A 15,290-nucleotide genomic window follows, 5' to 3' on the forward strand; every position below is an offset into this window, starting at 1 on the left:
GATAACAATGTAAAATAGCATATGATCAAGCATATATGAATGGGCCATCTGATTAGATCCAATACTTCAATTGGGCCATAATGTATTAATAACAATTATTTGGGTCCAGTTACTTAACTTCAATCAAATACATATTCACTATCTCAGAGCTTTAATTTAATCACTGAGAAGTCTGATAGCAAATGAAAGGAGAGAAATGAAGTAGCTTGCGATGATTAATGGTAGAGAATCATTTGGTAAATATGTAGTTATGATGTTGTTCTGGCTTACTTGTCAGGGATTGTGTTAAAAGAACAATAACAAAAATGATCCCCACTCTCAGGGAACTTATATTCTAATGGAATAAGCAACACATAAAAGTTTCACTGTTTTATATAATTATATGTGTGCACATATATGTACATGTAGTAAATGATGGAAATATGTATAGAGTAGATATGTGTATTTAGAAATATATTACCTCCCCTTCACACTGCATGTGTATGTGTAATTTTCTTCCATTTACACTGCGTGTGTGTGTATATGTATGTGCACACATTGTGTTAATGGAAAGTTTATCTGTTTATCATTGAGATACATGCCTATACATGTATCTATATGTATATCTAATTTGTTTATGCAATCTCAGAGGGAAAGGAGTGGAGCCGTGGATCTAGAAAAGGTGCAGAAGGTGAGATTTAAAGTGAGTCTTGAAGGATGCCAGTGAAACAAATGGTTAGAACTGTGGAGGGAGAACAATAAAAGTGTGGGATCAACCAGTAAAAAGGCAAGGAATAACAGGATGGAATGTCATGTTGGAGGAACATCAGGTAGGCCAGTGCCACTGGATTGTAGAGAACATGATAGAGTGTAAAGTGTCAGAAGACTGAAAAGGTAGGAAGGAACCAAGTAGTGAAGGGCTTTAAATAGCAAAGGATGTTCTAATTGACTCTGGAGGAATAGGGAGCCACTGGAGTTAATTGAGGTGGAGGAGGTTGTGATATGGTCAGATCTCTGTTGGGGGATAGGTGAGTAGATTAAGCAGCTGGACCTAGAGTCAAGATCCAGTCTCAGACACTTACTAGTTGTGTAATCCTGGGCAAGTCATATAACTTCTTTTTGCCTCAGTTTCCTCATCTATAAAATTAGGATATTAATAGTGCTTAACTACCAGGGTTGTTGTTAGGATAAAATGAATTAATATTTATAAAGTACGTTGCAAAACTTAAATCACTATATAAATAATAGATATCATAATGTATTCTGCTTTGGACACAATGAGTTTGAAATGCCTATAGGTCATCCACATGGAGGTATTTAAAAAAGGCAGTTGAATAGTAATAGTGTGAGGTAGGTGTGGTGCCCATATAGGTTAAGTGTACATGAGTTTGTCTGTATCAGAAGTCAGCAAGACACATATTAAAAGTAAGGTTTTACTTACTGAAAAAACAGAAAAAAAAACATTCTTAACTTTGGGGGATGTACAAAATAGTTAGCAGGCTGGATTAGGCCTCAGATCTTGTTTAGGGAACTGGTATAAATGCAGCTCACAGAAGAGCTTTGGTAGATAATATGAGAATCTTGCTCACCCTTCTCCAAAAATATTTTGACTAAAGTTTTCCTGTGAGTTATCATTTTTGGAATTTCTTTCTAGAAGTATAGGGTGAATGCTTCTCCCTTTCCAATTTTCCCTTTGATTCTAATTGGTCTATGCAGTTTTCTTATATGATTTCTTGAAATATAATGTCTAGGCTTTTTGTTTTTGTCGTGGCATTCAGGTAGTCTGACGATTCTTAAAATATCTTTTGTTGGTCTGTTTTCCAGATCAGTTGTTTTTGCTATATTATAGCCTACACTTTCATCTATTTTTTCCAGTCTTTTGACTTGTTTTAATATTTCTTGATATTTCAAGAAATCATTTTATTTGGCCAATTAGAATTGGTCAATACTGCTTGTTCTGAGTTATTAATTCTTTTTCCATGGCTCCCATTTCTTTTCTCATTTTTAACTCTAGTAATCTTTTGTTTTTAAAATTTTTAAATGGTTTTAAAAATAATTGTTTTAGCATCTCTCCTCCTTTTAAAAAATGTTTACTTTATCTTTTTCAGGAATTCCACTTGTACTTGAGCCCAAGTTATATTTTCAATGAAATATTTGTTGTAGATGCTTTGAAGTCACTCTCTTTTTTTGGCTTTTTATATCTTGGGTTTCCCTATTACCCTACTAGCTCTTTATGGTGGGATTATTTGTGGTGTTCTTGTTCATTTTTTCCAACCTTCTTTCTGATGTTTATATTAGGGCCAGGCCCTGTTCCCTATGGAGGGGGGAATATATGAGTTGACCTTTTGTTGTCCTGGGTCATTCTGCTGCTTTCTTGGGGTGTTGAGTGTTGTATTATTCCAGGATCGCTAGGACAGACCAGGCTAAGTATATAAAAGCCTTCAATACTCCTAAAAGGTAGAATCCAGGGCAAAGTCTAATCATTCACCTCACCCCCAGGTTTCACTTCGACCATTCCTTGATCCAAGTTTGGATCTGAACAACAGGCCTTGTAGACTTGTTCCTGGCTAGAAGTTCTAGTAGACTGTTTCTGAATTCAGCCTCTATCTTCCACCTGGAAAGTTTTGCAGGTTCAGAGATTTCTGCCTTGGTTAGACTGAGTTGGAAGCTCTTCTCATGGAGTCTGAGCAAAACAACTCCTGCTTGCTTCTGAGCTTCTCCTTCATGTAGCACACAGCCTAGGGCCTGCAAACTTTCCTTAAACTGAGGACTGAGGTAATTTCCCAAGTCTATCTTGGATCTGTGACCCAGAAATAGTGATCTCCAGATCTTTCAGATGGCACCTGTTTCCATACATTCATATGGGGAGCTGCTAGGACCTTTTCTTATCCTGGTATAACGGGTAACTCCTCTTTCATTCACTGGGTGCTGAAATGCTCGACATACTGAGCTCCTTAGCCAGATCCCAGTGCCAGTGTCCATAGACCTCTGTCTGTCTCCACTATGTTGACCTGGGCTGGAAAAATGATTCATTGATTTTTCCCTTTGATTTCTAATTGGGATTTAGTCTTGGGTGTTTTCTAAATATTTGCCAAAGGAGCAGAAATTTATTTCTTCCTGCTACTCTTCTACCTTGATGCTACATCTAATTGAATGTTTTTGAAAGTGCTTGAAAGTCAAAGTCTTTTTCAAAATTGTTAAAATCCTGTCACTGAGTTGTCATTTGTCTCCTAAGAAAAAAATGGAGCTTAAAAATAATTACTCCAATTTTTATAGTGTGCTAAAATTTCAGAAGTTATTCCCTCAAAAAAAAAAACCTTTGAGAAACAATCACCGCCACAAAATCCAAATGAAATATGAATTTTGATTAGTTGGATTTCACTGCATTCAACTTAACTAGTACTTATTACACCCCTCTCATATATGAAGCAATGACAAAACTAAAATAATCCCTGTCATTAAAGAGTTTATATTTTGCTGGAGGAGGGGAATATTACACGTGAACAGATAAGACAGACTGTTCAAGTGATACAGGAAATGAGAATGCTCAATTTGAAGTCAAATAATCTGGATCCAATTCTTGCATCTAATGTCTACTCTGTTTGATCTTGGGCAAGTACCTTGGCCTCCATGATCTAATTTCTTCCATGTATAAAATGAGAAGGTTGGACTAGATTATCTCTGCAGCCCTTTCCTGGTCTAAATCTATGAAACAATACACAAAAAGTGAGAAGGAAAACCACTAGAGTCATTAGAGGAGTCTTCACTGGAGGAGGCAACTGAGTTTTTGATGGCAGGTAAAAGTGAGGAGAGGATATATTGCAGGGATGGTGAATTGATCTGTCAATTAGTTCCCTAGAGAATATCCTCCCTGTTAGAATGAAATTCCTTTTGGATTGATATCCCCAAGATGTAGCATAATGCTAGGCACATAATAGGCACTACATAAACTCTTTTTTATTGATTTTTGAAAGAGTGGGTAGCATAGTGTACCTGAAGGAAAGTCTAAAGAAATAAATCTGGAAAGGTTGTTGGGAGCCAGGATATTAAGTTCTTTTCATGCCAAGATATGTGCAAAATATATGGTAGTATTTTATTCTAGAGGTAGTAGGTTAATAGTAGTTTTTTTTGACAAAGGATGTGATGTGTTTGGGTCTGTATTTTAGAAAGATTATTTTGGCAGCTATTTGGAGCCTGGAGAAGACACTGAAAACAGAGGAACCAATAAGAAGAATATGGCATTAGTCAAGAAAAGCTGGTGGTCAGAATTACAGTGGTGGGTATTTGTGTGGAAAGAAGGGACTGATATGAGAGCATATGTGAATGTAGAATTGACAAGAGATGACAACTGTTTTGGGTTATAGATAATTGAAATATTATTGTAAATTAAATTGCAGAATGGTTTAGGGACTTGTAAAAAATCATACAGTATCAGTACATGATGGGTTTGAAACCAGAACTTGTGAGTTTTTAATTTGAGTCCAGATGTTGGTATCTGAATCTTTAAAAAAAAACCCAGACACAAAATTTTTTGTTTTCAGACGTCTAAACACAACAGGGTGCATAGAATGGAGCAAGAGTGTTACTTAGTATTTCTAAGCTTTTGACATGTTATGCATGTATTAAGCAATCTGACTGGGTGGAGTCTGTCTTGACCATTGGTCCCACCTCTGGGGCAGTGGTGATTGTTATACTCAGTGATGGGGGCCAGATGCTGCAAGCTCTCAAGAACTGGTGACATTTTAGTTCAGGATCCTCCCTGTCATGTCTAATAGGAACTATAAAATTAACATCAATATGAAACACACAATGAGAAATACAGGCTAACAAAATATTAATGAATATCATTCTTTCCTCAGAGTTTCATGACTACTCCCCTGTTCAAAAAAGGAAGAGGAGCACTTTTGGCCATCCTCACAAACAAAACTAGAACCAACAACATTATAAATAGTACACATTGCTCTTCTGTCTAGTGGACCTTTACAAATGAGGTACTCTATCCAAACATCTGAGGATTAAGTGGAAATGTCTAACAGGTTGACTTAGTCTGCACAAAATATTTCTGACAAGTTATGATCTTTGGGTCTAATTATTTGTGAGCTGGGACATTTTCTTAACACGGCCAATAAATGGGATTTGAATCAGGCTCTCCGACTCCAAATCCACCCATTATTTCCACTATTCCATTCTAATCATCACCAACTCACACCCCACCTCTTACAAAAAACAAAAACAAGCCCAGAAAGGTTAAATAAGTTGCCTAAGTTTGCAATGTTGCTAAGTAGTAGAGGTTTGGTCCAGAATGCAACAGTAGTGTACCTGAGATCCAACTAAGGTCCTACGACTCAAAATCTAATCTTCTTTCCATTATCTCATACTCATGGTACAAAACTACTCAAGGTATGCAAGAGAAATCACAAACCCTGATCTTGAGTTAATGTAGAAAAGTAAAATATTCATTATAAAAAGCAACATAGTCAAAATACATATGTCAAATCTGTCATTCGAGGATGAGTACAAAAGAGGACTTTCAAGCTTGGTTATCAGGAAGTGCAGCTGAATTTCCAAATTATCTCAGCAGTATTGAATTTCCAATTAATTTATAGAATTATTAATTGATTTATTGCAACCTAGGAAAAAGGGAAAATTCTCCAGGGAGTGCTAACCATCTGCTTTTTACCCATGAATTTATTGTGTCTTACTTGTTCAGGGTAAGAGCAGCTATAAATAGCATATAGTCTCAGTCCTTGTGCTCCTAATTTATAATTAAGGGAATAGAACAACTAGGGGGTCCTCTGGGTCAAGAGGGGGCCAGCATGCTTGATGTTTTTTTCTTGGTGGGGGGATGCTAATTGGAAAAGACCATAATGGCAGAATGTGGAGAGTGAGGCTTCAATCAGACTTTAATAAGGTATAGATACTACAGAGGCAAATGGCTGGAGGCTGAGATGAGGTGGGAGTGAGGAATGGGGTAATAGAGGGAGGTAAGCAGTATGGAGATGAGAGACAGTGAGGAATAAAGGATGACCTAAATGGTGAGGGTGGTGGTACTTGCAACAGAAATAGGGAAGTTAGGAAGAAAAGACGGATTGTAGGAAAAATTAGATCAATTTTGGACATGTTGAGTTTAAATTGTCTACTGGACATCCAGTTCAAGAAGTCTAATAAGGAGCTGGAGATGAGTGATTGGAGGTCAGCAGAGAGGTTAGGGCTGGATAAGTAGATTTGAATCAGAATCAAGATGATTGACTTCATGGGAACTTTGGAGGTCACCAAGTGAAAGAGTTTTGAGGAGAAAAGAGGAGGGTCCAGGACAAAGCCCTATCTGACAACCATGGTGCTTTCAGGTGTGACCTGAAGATCCATGAAAGGGGACTGAGAAGGGGTGGTCAGATAGATAGGAGGATAACTAGGAGAAAATAATAACCCCAATACTTAGTGAGAAGAGGGTATCAAGGAGAAGTGAGTGAATGATAGTATTACTATGAAATGAGGCAGCTAGCTGGAATAGAGGGTGGAATGTTAGGCTCAGAGTCAGGAAGACCTCAGTTTAAATCCAGCATCAGACATTTACTAGTTGTGTGATCTTGATCAAGTCACCTAATCTCATCTGTAAAATGGGGATAATAGTAGCACTTACCTCTCAAGGTTGTTGTGAAGATCAACTGAGACCATTGTAAAGCACTAAGCACAACGATTGGCACATAGTAAGTGCACTACAGATGTTAGCTATAATTAATATTAAAAGTTGCAGGGAGAATAAGAAGAATGAGGATTGAAAAACGTGGTAACTAAGAAATTATTAGTAACTTTAAGAGTTTCAGGGGTCCTTAAAGTCATAGTGTAGTTTTAAGCATATTGTTTCAGTATAAGGGTCAAATTAGGAACAGCATCTCAAAGGTTTAGGATCTGTCTTTCTATATAACTTTTTACAGATACTGCTATGTATGTGTGGAATCAATTAACATACATTTATTAAATGCCTACAATTTGCCAGACATTCTACTAGGTGGTGAGAATGCAAAGCCATAAACTAAACAATCCTTATCCTCAGGTAGTTTACATACTAACAGAAATTAAAATATGTACATGAAAACGTTAGATGCAAAATAGGTACAAAGTGACATTGGATTGGGGGAGGCGCTTAGAAGCAGGAAAGACTCTTGAGCTGAATGTTAAAGGAAACCAGGGAGAAATGAAGCTACAGAAACCATCAGATGATCTTATATGGTAAAAACCTGAAGGTGCAAATTGGGCAGAGGCAATTATCTGGGTAGTCCTTAGCAGAAAACCGCCACTAAATGAGATCATATATACACACATATATACAGTTCTTTTTTTCATAATCCTGAAACATTGTCAATAAATTGTTATTCCAAGATCATGGGTTTAGAACAGGTAAAGATCATAGCTGTCAACCAGTCTAAATCCTTGATTTTACTAATGAGGAAACACCAGAGAAGTTTAATGGCTTGGCTATGGTCACTCAGCCTGTAAATTGTAGAAATCAAATTTGAACATGAGTTCTTTGATTCTAAGGCCATTGTTCATTCCACTACACCATGCTGTCTTCACAGTGCTTAAGGTTTTATGCACAGAGCACACAGAAGGCTGTACAAAATTTCCTCCATTACAGGTTAGTGATTCCTATTTTTGACAATACTTTCTGACAGCTCTGTCCTATCTTCTCAGTCTTAGAAGTTTCAGAAGTTTTAAGATCCTGACATTAAATGGTCCTGCAACCCTGATAGTGAAGGTAAATAAGATAAAAAATGCTAGAGGTTCCCCTGTAAATCATGAGCAGAAAGCAAGAGCAAGCCTACCATCCTTGAATCCTGCTACATTTATTGGAATTTACAAGTGATAAGCCTGACCCAAAAGCAATTTGAATGCAATTCCAGAAAACCTGGCAGTAGATTGCTGATCCATTGAAGATGCTGGAGGATCCATTCCTCTGAAAAACACAGAAGAGCAAGACTCAAGACCACCTTGATACCTCCTTTGACCACTTTAGCCCACACTGATCTCATTCTTCCCTGAGTTCAACTCAAAGACCACCTTTTACAGGAAATCTTTCCTTTTTACTTACATTTCTGGGTACCTTCCCACACCTTTCAAATAATGTTATATTCATGGTGTATAAAGAGGGATCCAAAAGGAGAGAGAAGCAGCATGTGCCCTATAAGTCAGAATATCACTAAATCCCAGCATTGATCTTTCAAAACCCTAATAGAGATAGATCAAGATCATGAGCCCAAAGAATTCTGGCAATAGCAGGGTCTCTCAAAACAAAGCCCCCCCACTCACTTCCCCCATCCCACTTCTAACTTTGCCTCTGAGGCTATAATCTAGGGCAGCAAGTCCTGGAGAGAAGTGAATCAAACATCCTGGACACCTCCAACACCAACCACTGACTACTGCCATTGAGAGTCTGGTGTCCTGGAAATAGCAATGCTGTCCAGACTACCAAGCTTCCCTGTGGCCTAGCCCCTGAAGCTATCATTCAAAGGGAGCACCCTGTGGAGAAAAGGCTAAATATACATATAAAATGCTAACTTACTGCTACCCACAGAACAGGTAAGCCAGGGTATCGGAGGCAGCAGTGTACCTAGAGTAAGACACAAAATGTGGCACACTTCAGGCAAGTGAAATTACTGAAACTACTTCAACTACCACCTCCCTTCAGAATTAGTGGAGACAGACCATGTCACTGAAAAGTCCCTGGAAGGAGCAATGACAGCAAGCTCATTGGCCCTCCTTCCTTTTCAGTCCCTGCAGCCATCATCCAGGAAAGCACCCTCATGGAGATGAAACCTAGCCTCCAAGAAAAACATGAACTGGTCCCAGGCCATGGAAGAGCTCAAAAAGGATTTGGAAAAGCAAGTTAGAGAAGTAGAGGAAAAATTGGGAAGAGAAATGAGAAGGATGAGAGAAAACCATGAAAAACAAGTCAATGACTTGCTAAAGGAGACCCAAAAAAATACTGAAAAAAATACTGAAGAAAACAACACCTTAAAAATAGACTAACTCAAACGTCAAAAGAGCTCCAATGAGGAGAAGAATGCCTTGAAAGGCAGAATTAACCAAATGGAAAAGGAGGTCCAATGGACCTTAAAAATTAGATTGGAGCAAGTGGAAGCTAGTGACTTTATGAGAAATCAAGATATTATAAAACAGAACCAAAGGAATGAAAAAATGGAAGACAATGTGAAATATCTCCTTGGAAAAACCACTGACTTGGAAAATAGATCCAGGAGAGATAATTTAAAAATTATTGGACTACCTGAAAGCCATGATCAAAAAATGAGCCTAGATATTATCTTTCAAGAAATTATCAAGGAGAACTGCCCTGATATTCTAGAGACACAGGGCAAAATAGAAATTGAAAGAATCCACCGATCGCCTCCTCAAATAGATCCCAAAAAGAAATCTCCTAGGAATATTGTCACCAAATTCCAGAGCTCCCAGATCAAGGAGAAAATACTGAAAGCAGCCAGAAAGTAACAATTTGAGTATTGTGGAAACCCAATCAGAATAACCCAAGATCTTGCAGCTTCTACATTAAGAGATCGAAGGGCTTGGAATACGATATTCCGGAGGTCAATGGAGCTAGGATTAAAACCAAGAATCACCTACCCAGCAAAACTGAGTATCATGCTCCAAGGCAAAATATGGATTTTCAATAAAATAGAGGACTTTCAAGCTTTCTCAGTGAAAATACCGGAACTGAATATAAAATTTGACTTTCAAACACAAGAATCAAGAGAAGCATGAAAAGGTAAACAAGAAAGAGAAATCATAAGGGACTTACTAAAGTTGAACTGTTTTGTTTACATTCCTACATAGAAAGATGATGTGTATGATTCATGAGACCTCAATATCCTAGTAGCTGAAAGGAATATGCATATATATATGTATGTATATATATGTTTATATATATATATAAGTGAATGTGCATGTATGTATATATGTATGTGTTTATATATAAAGAGAGAGAGAGAGAGAGAGAGAGAGAGAGAGAGAGAGAAAGAGAGAGAGAGAGAGAGGACACAGGGTGAGTTGAAGATGAAGGGAAGATATCTAAAAGAAATAAAATCAAGTTAAGGGATGAGAGAGGAATATATTGAGAGAGGGAGATAGGGAGAGAGAGAATGGGGTGGATTATCTCGCATAAAGGTGGCAAGAGGAAGCAGTTCTGTGGGAGGAGGGGAGAGGGCAGGTGAGGGGGGAATGAGTGAATTTTGCTCTCATCAAATTTGGCCTGAGGAGGGAATACCATACATACTCAATTGGGTATCTTACTCCACAGGAAAGAAGAGGGAAGAAGATAATTAAAGGGGGGGATGATGGAGGGGAGGGCAGATGGGGGTGGAGGTAATAAAAAACAAACACTTTCGAAAGGGGACAGGGTCAAGGGAGAAAATTCAATAAAGGGGGATAGGTTAGGAAGGAGCAAAATATAGTTAGTCTTTCACAACATGAGTATTGTGGAAGGGTTATACATAATGATATACATGTGGCCTATGTTGAATTGCTTGACTTCATAGGGAGCGTGGGTGGGAAGGGAAGAGGGGGGAGAATTTGGAACTCAAAGTTTTAGAAACAGATGTTCAAAAACAAAATAAAAACGTTTTTGCATGCAACTAGAAAATAAGATACACAGGCAATGGGGCATGGAAATTTATCTTGCCCTACAAGAAATGAAGGGAAAAGGGGATTGGAGGGGAGTGGGGTGACAGAAGGGAGGGCTGAATGGTGAACAGGGCAACCAGAATATATGTCATCTTGGAGTGGGGGGGAGGGTAGAAATGGGGAGAAAATTTGTAATTCAAACTCTTGTGAAAATCAATGCTGAAAACTAAGTATGTTAAATAAATAAATTTAAAAAAAAAAGAAGATACATTGCCATCTACTTTGCTGCTTATTCCCTAAGGACCATAGGGGCTTTCTATATAGTTCACAGCTAAAACCTCCTATCCATGTTGTCGCTATTAGAATGTGAGCTCCTCGAGAACTGAGACTTCCTTTTTCTATTTGCGTTTTCTCTATGTCTACATAGTAATTGCTTAATAAACTATGTTTAATTCATTCATATTTACATATGGACAGCCTGTCTCTTGAGCTATTGAACTCCTTGAGTTCAAGGGCTTTGTATCCTCAGAACCTAGCTCGATGCCTGACCTATTGTAGGCTCTTATGGAATGCTTATTGATTGATTAGTTGGATTTCTCCATTCATAGTATGTTTTTGAAAAACTAGTTCCTTAGTTTCCTCACTGAGGAGTATACTGGAGTATTGTTAAGGGACAGGCTGACTTGCCCTATCTTATTTGTTGCAATGGTCATAACGCTGGTAAAACAGAACACTATGTTTTAAGAGAAATACTTTTCATTGTGAAAGACTCCATTCTTCCCTCAGGGACTTCTATTCTCATTCTCTTTTTGTCAGATGACTGAGGATAATTTAATGCAGTGTTTTATGCATACTTCTCTGCAAAAATCTTAATTCATAAGTCACTTGCTACTTGTGAGGCACTGTGGTAGAGAGGTTAGAAAGTCAGCTTCAGAGCCAAGGAGACCTAGGTTTGAGTTCCGACATTTACATGTACTGGCTCTGTACTCCAGCTAAACCATTTAAGTTCTAAATGCATTAGACAACCCTCTAAGACTGTAAGTTGGAGAAGGTACTAACTTGTAGAGGGAAGTGAATTACCTCACCTGAGTCCCTATACCAATGAAATCAAAAGCCCACTCCCTATCCCTATATACTCACAGAAGATAACCAAGGCCCATTACCCAGAAGTCATATCAATGATAAATGACAGTTTAACTTTAATTAATCCAGTGAGTTTTTGCATCTCCTTCGTAGAACTCAAGGGGAAGGTAGGAGGAGACTTCATCTAGCCAGGGCTTGATGTGAATTTCACTTTTAATATCCACTCCATTCTACAGAGCATGTCATGGGAGTGAGTAATGAATGGATACAGAACAGAATAGGACGCAGGAGTCACAGAGAACAATTTTAGAGTCAAAGATTTATGGTGCTAAGGTCAGCAAAACATAATGATAATGAAAAAAATAGACAAAAATGTTATCACCCAGAAATTCAGTCTCTGGATTCCCTGATTTTTCCCACTGAGAATATACTTTGAAATTTGAGTCCACTTCAGGACTGCTTACTATCCTTTATCCCTAACTGTTCATTTGCTACAAGACATGCTATTTATTTCTTTTCTTCATAATATTTCTGGGCCAAACTCTTTCTGATAAAAGAATGAGGAGGAAAGGTACTGGTGATCGATTTCAGGTCCAGAGCTCTTCAATTCCTGGCATTGTTTGATTCCCAGAGTCATGAAATGTTATAACCGGAAAGGGCCTCACCTTGAGCATTCCCTATACCTTTGGGATCATCTTGTCTAGTCCATCCCCCTAAGTTCACAATGGAAGGCCCAGAGAGGCAAAGTACCACATAGGGTCAGTCAAGGAATGAAGTGCAGAGTTTAGACTACAAATGGGCTCTGATGGATTCACAACTTGGAAAACAGAGCTGGAAGTAATTTTTCCCCTTTCATTAGATAACAAGGTCAATGAGGAGAACCTTTGGTCCCTTTGATCAGTCTTTCTAATTATCTTGATGAGATTGCAAGATGTGTACTTCTGTTAGAGCAATTAGCTACCAATGAGTTTGACACAAGCTCCAAGCATCTTGACAAGATAATGTGTCCTGTCCTTTGTTGAAAGGATATACTGAACTCTGATTTGTAGCCATTGACTGGGCCTTATGGCCTGAAAACTATTCGCACCTGAGAGTTAGAAGGCATGGATTCTTGTCAGAGGAAATACCCTCCAGGTAGTCTATAAGAATGAACAATGAAATGGCTCCAACCTGCATGCCCAGTTGTCCCAGATCAAAGTGCAGCAAGGGCAAGAAGCTATTTCTTTCTCCATTGTTGGCAGCTAGAAGCAATGGCGATTGACATAAGGAGCTCATGGCAAGCATGACTTGTTCTTGCAAAGATGATACTGAGACTGGACCTCCAAGTTCCTTAATGCCTACTATGTTTTTGTTTTCCAAGTATAAGTCAGTGACTAGAGATTCTGGGAAATAGGCATTTGCACACTTATGGATTTACTTTGTTGGTACTCTAGAGTTGAGAATTCCTGAATTTTTGATTCAGGTAGTAGTCACCTAGAGCAAGATGATTTCCTAAACAGCACAATTCCTAGATGAGAAGAGGAGCACTAAACAGGAAACCTCTGCAACTGAAGAACTAAAGACATGCCCTGGCTGACCAGGAGATCTGGACCTTGTCGATTTCCCAGGATAACTGTTGTGAGTGTCTCAGATACTACATGTCTAAGGTGAATGGAAAACATGTGCTCAGCTAATCAATTCAGGGTCTGAATTTCTGGAGAATATAATGAGTAATTGCCTTTTCAAAGGCTTTATATTTCTTGTATTTGTTCATCCTTGCCTGTGGGTCTTCTTTCTGTATCTTGTACATTTTTTTGTTGTGGAGGGAGAAAAATTGTCCCCTGTTTGATATTCATATTATGCTTTGAGTGTGGTTTTAGGAGGAGGCCATTAAAATACATTTGGGGAAATTCTAGATGTGAAACATACCTAAGCTATATTTAAAAGATTTTTCTGGGTTTTTACTCTGGCATGGAGGTATCAATATCCTAAAAAGAATTTGAATGCATTAGGTTTAATTCCCGATGATCAAACCTCTTCTGCAATATCCCAGATCCTACCAAAAGGTTTTGGGAGCCCTTGGATCACAAGTAAGATTAAAATGCATTAGATACAATGTATTATTTTTATCTTGGCATCTGTCACAAAAAAAGAAAAACAAAACACTAAAGGCAACTTATAGATTTTTGTATGTGATTATTTTAAATAAAAGATCAACCAATTAACTCAAATGGCAAAAGAGCTCCAAAAAGCCAATGAGGAGAAGAATGCCTTGAAAGGCAGAATTAGCCAAATGGAAAAGGAGGTCCAAAAGACCACTGAAGAAAATACTACTTTAAAAATTAGATTGGAGCAAGTGGAAGCTAGTGACTTTATGAGAAATCAGGATATTATAAAACAGAACCAAAGGAATGAAAAAATGGAAGACAATGTGAAATATCTCCTTGGAAAAACCACTGACCTGGAAAATAGATCCAGGAGAGATAATTTAAAAATTATTGGACTACCTGAAAGCCATGATCAAAAAATGAGCCTAGATATCATCTTTCAAGAAATTATCAAGGAGAACTGCCCTGATATTCTAGAGACACAGGGCAAAATAGAAATTGAAAGAATCCATCGATCACCTCCTCAAATAGATCCCAAAAAGAAATCTCCTAGGAATATTGTTGCCAAATTCCAGAGCTCCCAGATCAAGGAGAAAATACTGAAAGCAGCCAGAAAGAAACAATTTGAGTATTGTGGAAACCCAATCCAAATAACTCAAGATCTGGCAGCTTCTACATTAAAAGATCGAAGGGCTTGGAATACGATATTCCGGAGGTCAATGGAGCTAGGATTAAAACCTAGAATCACCTACCCAGCAAAACTGAGTATCATGTTCCAAGGCAAAATATGGATTTTCAAAAATATCGAGGACTTTCAAGCTTTCTCAGTGAAAAGACCAGAACTGAATAGAAAATTTGACTTTCAAACACAAGAATCAAGAGAAGCATGAAAAGGTAATCAAGAAATGGAAATTGCAAGGGACTTACTAAAGTTGAACTGTTTTGTTTACATTCCTACATGGAAAGATGATGTGTATGATTCATGAGACCTCAGTATTAGGGTAGTTGAAGGGAATATGCATATATATATATATGTTTATGTGTATATATAAGTGAATGTGTATGTATGTATGTATCTGTGTATATGTATGCATGTGTATGTATGTGTATATATATATATGTGTATGTTTTTATAGATATACATATATATGTATATATATATATATACATATATATGTAAAAGAGAGAGAGCAGACACAGGGTGAGTTGAAGATGAAGGGAAGATATCTAAAAGAAATAAAATGAAATTAAGGGATGAGAGAGCAACATACTGAGAGAGGAAGATAGGGAGAGATAGAATGGGGTGGATTATCTCGCATAAAGGTGGCAAGAGGAAGCAGTTCTGTGGGAGGAGGGGAGAGGGCAGGTGAGGGGGGAATGAGTGAACCTTGCTCTCATCAGATTTGGCCTGAGGAGGGAATACCATACATACTCAGTTGGGTATCTTACCCCACAGGAAAGAAGAGGGAGGAAGATAAAAAAAAATAAAAGGGGGGGGGGATGATGGAG

The sequence above is a fragment of the Trichosurus vulpecula genome, chromosome 1 (genome assembly GCF_011100635.1).
Source record: "Trichosurus vulpecula isolate mTriVul1 chromosome 1, mTriVul1.pri, whole genome shotgun sequence".
Lineage (NCBI taxonomy): Eukaryota > Metazoa > Chordata > Mammalia > Diprotodontia > Phalangeridae > Trichosurus > Trichosurus vulpecula.